Raw genomic sequence first — 6445 nt, 5'->3', positions numbered from 1 at the left:
GGACTGGGGGGACTTGAAGAGGTAGGTCCCAGCAGAGCCCAGTTGGTCCCGCAGGACTCACCTTGAACAGGGACGTCTGCGCAAAGGCCATCTGCTCCCGCAGGACCCACCATGCTCAGAGAACCTTACGCGCAGTACGCAAGCTGTACACGCAGGGAAAGCCTCCCAATGGTGAAGTACCCCGCCTGTTCCCGCAGTTGCGGATACAAGCCATCAGGGAAGGCTACCCGTAGACAGCAGGGCTACACGCACAAGACACTAGCTACTTCAGTAGTCACATGAAGGAATGAGCAAGGCGGGAACAATCCCGCCTAAATGAGCCAGTCTGTATGATTCTGAAAGATCTTTTGTACTATACCTACCAAGGTATGGATAGGACAGACGATCTGACCAGAACAGCCCATGAGCCAATCACAGGGTGACAGCTCACCGACAACAGTGCGAGGAGGAGCACCCTCTAGCACTGTTTGTCACTATTAGCCGCTGCCTACTCACCAACCCTTACTGTGGGGCATGCGCAGCCTACAGTTGGTGGAATAGTGTTACTGTTGGCCGTAACCTATTCACCAACCAGCATGGCCTGCGTATAATCCACAGTAGGTGGGACGTGCATAATCTACAGTTGGTGGAATAGTGCAGCCGACTTTGTTACCGTTGGCCGTAACCTACCCACCAACCAGTATGGCCTGTGCATAGTCCACTGTTGGCAGAACAGGAATACTATTCAGCCGGCTGTACCTTCTAGGAAACCTACCTTCGGCTATAAATACTCCAACCTCTTGGAATGGTGAGATCATCTGCTATCCTGTTATCTAGCAATCTCTTAATATACACTTATATTCAGAGCAATCTAGTCTGATTCTCACGCCGGAGGGTGGTCACAAGGAGGAACCCCCCCTTCTCAGTGACGAGCTTACGGTGTTTGTTTTGCAGGTACCCTGAAGAACAACTGTCTCTGTTGGACCTCATTCTCGTGGGAAACATTACTTAACCCCCAGATTATCTATAATCTGTACCGGGTCACTTAGTGTTTCTTCACAATTGGAAAACATTACCTTTTTATAAAAATGGTAACTTCATCTATGTGCTTTATATGAAAATTTCTAACTTGAGTCTTTATGAGATTTGATTATACTCACTTTCGGGCCCGGTCCAGCAAGCTCGAGCCCACATTTGTCAAGCCCATTGTGCCTGGTCTCATACTCACATTTGTAATTGTGGGGATTGGGGAATATTTGAAATTTTGCTAGAAATGAAAACATTGCAAATTAAATTAATTGGCATTTTAAATGGATTTATAGTGTTGCAAGTTCCATGCAACATTATTTTATAAGATTTTGACTGTTTGTTTACCAATTTGAAATTTAATAAATTATATCTTTATATACCAATTATTATTAAACAGGATTATAACAACTATTGTTTAATCCATAACTTTATATTCACCTATTTGATGTATCTATTTCAGTGGGGATTTCGGCCAAACTGCAGCATCTCGAGCTCTGTTTCGGCCGGTTTAGCGACTCGGGCCTGTCTGAAATCCTTGAGAATTGTAAGGCAGTCACTTATCTTGACATTCAAGGGAGTTGGAATGTGGAGTTGAATGGTGACCTTGGAGAGATGTGTGAAAGGCTCCAGTATTTTCAGAACCCGTGGGTCGGTTGTGATGACGAGTTCTCTGACACGAGTGGATGCGGTGATGTTGATTTCACAGATTCAGATTGAGGTTTCGGGTCCTTTCTATTCTTCAAGAAGGAAATTATTATAAGAAAGTGACTATAGAGAGATTACGAGGTTCTATTGTTTATGGTACTGTAGTATTATTCGGATTCACACTATCTTGCATTTCAGATTGAGATTATACTTTGGCATGAGACAATATTTAAAGTTATGTTTTTATTTATGTTGAGAAAATGATATAGCTAGGATATAGTTTAAATATCATGATGGTCTTAGGGCTGCTTTTATTTAAAGAAATTAGTCTCTTCGATTGTTGCTCTAATGAAGGTGAATAAGTTTGTTGTGGTGTGAATACCTCTCCAAACTCAGTAATATTAAATAGCTATAATACTAACATTTCATAAATTGATATGACGTAAAGCTTAAGTTGGCTTACTTTAAAAATAGGTTTTTAAGTATGTGATTTTGAGAGAATTAGAAAACAAATTGGTAAGTTCTACTATTTTAGTTTTCTTGTGTTAAGTGTTTAGTTGGTTCTTTATTAATTACGTTTTGTAAATTTGACATATAATTTTTAGAGAAAAATTGTCTTTTGAGGTTTGATTTTGAGTGATGAGGGCGAATAGTACTGGTAGGGGTGATGATGGTGGAACCAATTCTACTACACATTAGAGGAGGTGCAAGTCTCCTAGCAACTATTAACCAGATAACCACTTTTAGACAGGAAAACAAAGGCCAAAAACACTAAAATGAACCAATATTGCACACACACAGCTTAAAAACATCAACAAGCACCTTATTTCCACCCTTTCAACTGGCTACTGGTTTTGCAACAGATTGCCTGACCGCCTCCGCATATGTTCTATGTTGGTATGTAAGTGTGGACTCCAACAGGTCCCAAAGTGATGTTTTTGGGTTCCACCCTGCACAATAAACATTATATTAGTTAAAACAGAAACAAAAATGATTTCATCTGTCTTAACATCACTTAAGAAGTAAGGATATGGTGTGCGCATAGTACCTAATTGTTTGTTTATGATGGTCATGTCTGGAATTCTCTTGTCACTGTCATCATAACCTTCACCATAAAACTCTTGGGAACTTACATCAATGGTTCGGGTCTCTATTGAATCTTCTCCACTTACTTTTGCATATACCTGTCATGTGAGAATCACTTTTTAGCAAACTTCGCGTGTAGGTAAGGCGATATACATGTTCATGGTCTTATGTTGTTAAGAGCTACACATGGAATGCTCATTACGTGAAAGTAGGTCTGTAAATGAACTGAACGCGGCACGTTCGTTTAACTTTAACCGAACGAACAATCGAGCACGACATTATATGAGGTTTCTTGTTCGTGCCTTCATTTGTTAAAAAACACAAACGAACGAACGAACATAACTAAAACTAGACTAAATTGTAAATGTGAACGAACATAACTGAGCTAAAACCAGCTCAAAGTAAATGTGAACAACAACGCTTCGGGCCTAAAAAATTATTAAAACTAGACTAAATTGTAATGGGCCAAAATAATCTAATGGATATATTGATGAACGTAAACCAACGAACATCAGTGAATATAAACACATGAACATAAACGAACTTAAATGAACAAACGAAGCATGTGTTCATGTCCGTTCGTATAACTATACGTCTATATGAACAAAGTTTTGTTCATATTCGTTCATTTATTAAATACACGAACTTCCCAACGAACAGTTCATTGAACTTTGGTTTGTTAATAAGCCTCCCTGAAACCTGATCTTTAACTCACCTCAAAAACCAAATTGAAATATCAACTACTCAACCACACTTTTGACAATTCTATAACTTCAATAATTTCAAAATTTTAACAATTTCAACAGACCATTAATTATATATTTTTATAAGATTGCACGATTATACATGTTCAGTTTTGATGTAGGTTAACAGATTTGGTTAATGGGAGTACCCCTTCCAGAATGAAAAGATTATCTAACCTTGGTCATCATTTCAGCAAGTTGTCTAACTGTAACTTCATTGTTAGGGTTACCCACATTGAAGATATGGCCATTAGCTCTAGCAGGATTTTCCTGATAAATTACAATTGTTAACTATATAAATCTTAAATAATAAAACATTAGAAAATAGAAAATCAAGGGTGTAACATACAATCATCAAATGAACAGCTTCAATAGCATCCTTAATATAGACAAAGGTTCTTTGTGATTGACCACCATCCACTAGCTTCAAAGGCTCACGCCTGAGCAGATTCTGAAAGTATTGTCAGGGTAAATAATATTAAAATATCTCAAATTATGTAAAAACTTTAAATTTAAAAATGAAGCCAAAAAATATAATATACATTGCTAAAGCATGCAAGAACCTTGGAACACCTTCACTGGGGCCATCAATCCCGGGAATGAAATCCATTCTCGGGCCAATCCAATTGAAAGGCCTCACAATGGTGAACTCTAGCCCATTTTCCGCACCCTCAGCTGCAATGAAAATCAAACCAATGAGATGATGCCACACTCGATATTATCACTAAACAAGTAAATAAGCCAAAAGCAACTATGGTCACCATAAATGAGCCTCTCGATTAACTGTTTTGCACATGCATAGGACCACCTTTGTTTCTCAATTGAGCCAAAAATGCAAGGGGAAGTATCTTCTTTGAGAATATAATAAGCAGGATCCTGCAAATGGTGCAGATTCATGCAGTGATATAAGAAAATGAACAACACTCATTCTAGCATTGTATAAACAGATATTCATCTAATATAAACTAGTATGTGGGGAGAAAAAAGAAAATGAGAAACCTTATGATTATAGTTTACAAATTGTGATACAAGATGGATAACCTGATATACCGGAGTTTACGAGTCCAACAACAAAACCAACTAACTTATTTGTAACTAATTCTAACTAGCATGTATCCTTAACATTTTATTTGAATCCATACCTGTCGCAGGGGACTATCTTGGGGAAGAAAGCTACCGATGGTTTTCCCATAAACTTCACAAGTGGAAAAGTGAATGAGCCGTTTGTTATTCTCCGAACAGTACTTAACCTAATATACAAAAATGAGAGAGCGATTTACAAATCAATCGCTTCATATAATCTAAGATCAAAAACAAAAATAAGAGAGCGATTTACAAATCAATCGCTTCATATAATCTAAGATCAAAAGCAGAACTGTTTAAATATATCTCATACCACCGGGAGCGCATCAATAAAATTGCTGTAAATTGTGTCAAGAGGACGAGTATTGTAATCCGCAGGTGTGCAGATTGCAGCTAGATTCACCGTCTGTATACAGAAACGAACAGTATAAATCAAATTGCACAAAAATCAATCATTGAGTTATGAAATACGAGCTCAGCAATTATGCAACAGTCATAACATTTTCAATATTATTCACTACAAATAAATTCACTGAAACCAACTCTCACTCGCAATTGGAGAAATCATCAATCAAATACAAAAGCGCAGATCCAAAACGAACAGCATAAATTACATTGCACAAAAATGCAAATAATCGTTGAGACAGAGGCACGTTATCGAATGCGATCTCAGCAATTAGGCAGCAGTCAATACTATTTTCTATATTATTTCACTACATTAAACTATTAAACACTTTGAAGCTTAAAATAACTTCTCAGAAACCAATTACCACTTGCAAAATTAAAGAAATAAGCAGTCAAATACGAAAACGCAGATCCAAAACGATTGATATCACACAAATTAGATATTGTATTTAGCACTTTAAAACTTAATATTTACTTGACAGAAACCAAATCTCATTCGCAAATTGATAAATAACCGATCAAATGTGATAATGCAGATCTAAAACCATTGACAAACAGAATAAAATTACGCAAATCCGATCGGATCAAATACGATCTCAGTTCTCAGTAATTAGTCAGCAGTCAATTACATTTTCTATATTACTACACTACTTTAAGCTTCAATTATCAAACAATCAGAATACCGTTACCGGATTGAAGTATTAAACGCTTTAAATCTTATAAATAATTACTCGCACATCGATAAATAAGCAATTATATGTGATAATACAGATCCAAAACGATAAATAACAGACCGTAAAACTGGAATAAAATACATTAACCGGATTAAAATATTAATACTTAAAATTAAAATAAACTTGACAGAAATCGGTAAATAAGCAGAAGCATTATAAATTTATAATTATAGAATTTACCAGATCGGAGCATTTGATAAGGCCTTCGAGGCGAGAGTCGTTCTTAATGTTGAGCCGGTGGAACTGAACGCGTCCGGTCCAAGGAAGAGAGTCCGGTTCAAGTAGGTGCTTAATCTTATCATTATAAACGTCAACTGCCAGCACGGTGTGGTGCGTCTCGGACATGAGTTTCTCGCACAAATGCGAGCCGATGAAGCCTCCGGCGCCGATCATGCAAATTGTTAACGGCTTAATCGGATTTCCGTCCAGATCTACTCTCGCTGCTGCCATGCTATATCTTCTCCGATGGATTTGATCGGGTGTGGCGTCTGTACACGGTAACACAGGGAGGTATTTAAAGCAGAGGAGGAAGCAGATGTGAAGTGGCTACGGTGACGTCACGGCGGTGAGAGTGACAGGTGTAGGGTGAGTGTGGACACGGTGGATGATAGACACTCTTGTGTCGGTGCGGATACGCGTAAGGTGTGGGTAAAAAATGTTAATAATAAGTTTTGTAAAACTTTTGGTTTATCGTGTCGAGAGTCAAAATCAAAATCGAAAGTTTTTTGATTCTATAAGGAG

The 6445-nt window shown here is 37.7% G+C and overlaps 1 pseudogene across 1 annotated transcript; it reads right to left on the bottom strand.

The window, feature by feature from the left end:
• Positions 1-2452: 2452 nt before the first annotated feature.
• Positions 2453-6154, bottom strand: LOC143576702 (UDP-D-apiose/UDP-D-xylose synthase 2-like; annotated as a pseudogene). Its single transcript, XR_013142989.1, has 9 exons — positions 5885-6154; positions 4879-4971; positions 4625-4732; positions 4244-4358; positions 4025-4157; positions 3832-3933; positions 3660-3752; positions 2702-2837; positions 2453-2603 (listed from the first exon to the last, which is right to left on the bottom strand). The product of XR_013142989.1 is annotated as a UDP-D-apiose/UDP-D-xylose synthase 2-like (transcript).
• Between the last annotated feature and the right edge of the window lie 291 nt (positions 6155-6445).

This window comes from Bidens hawaiensis, unplaced genomic scaffold, assembly GCF_021521415.1.
Source record: "Bidens hawaiensis isolate Kalapana, Puna unplaced genomic scaffold, B.hawaiensis_p1.1 tig00001461_1, whole genome shotgun sequence".
Lineage (NCBI taxonomy): Eukaryota > Viridiplantae > Streptophyta > Magnoliopsida > Asterales > Asteraceae > Bidens > Bidens hawaiensis.
Note: the sequence above shows the minus strand (reverse complement) of the source record. Positions and strands in the feature narration are given on the sequence as shown.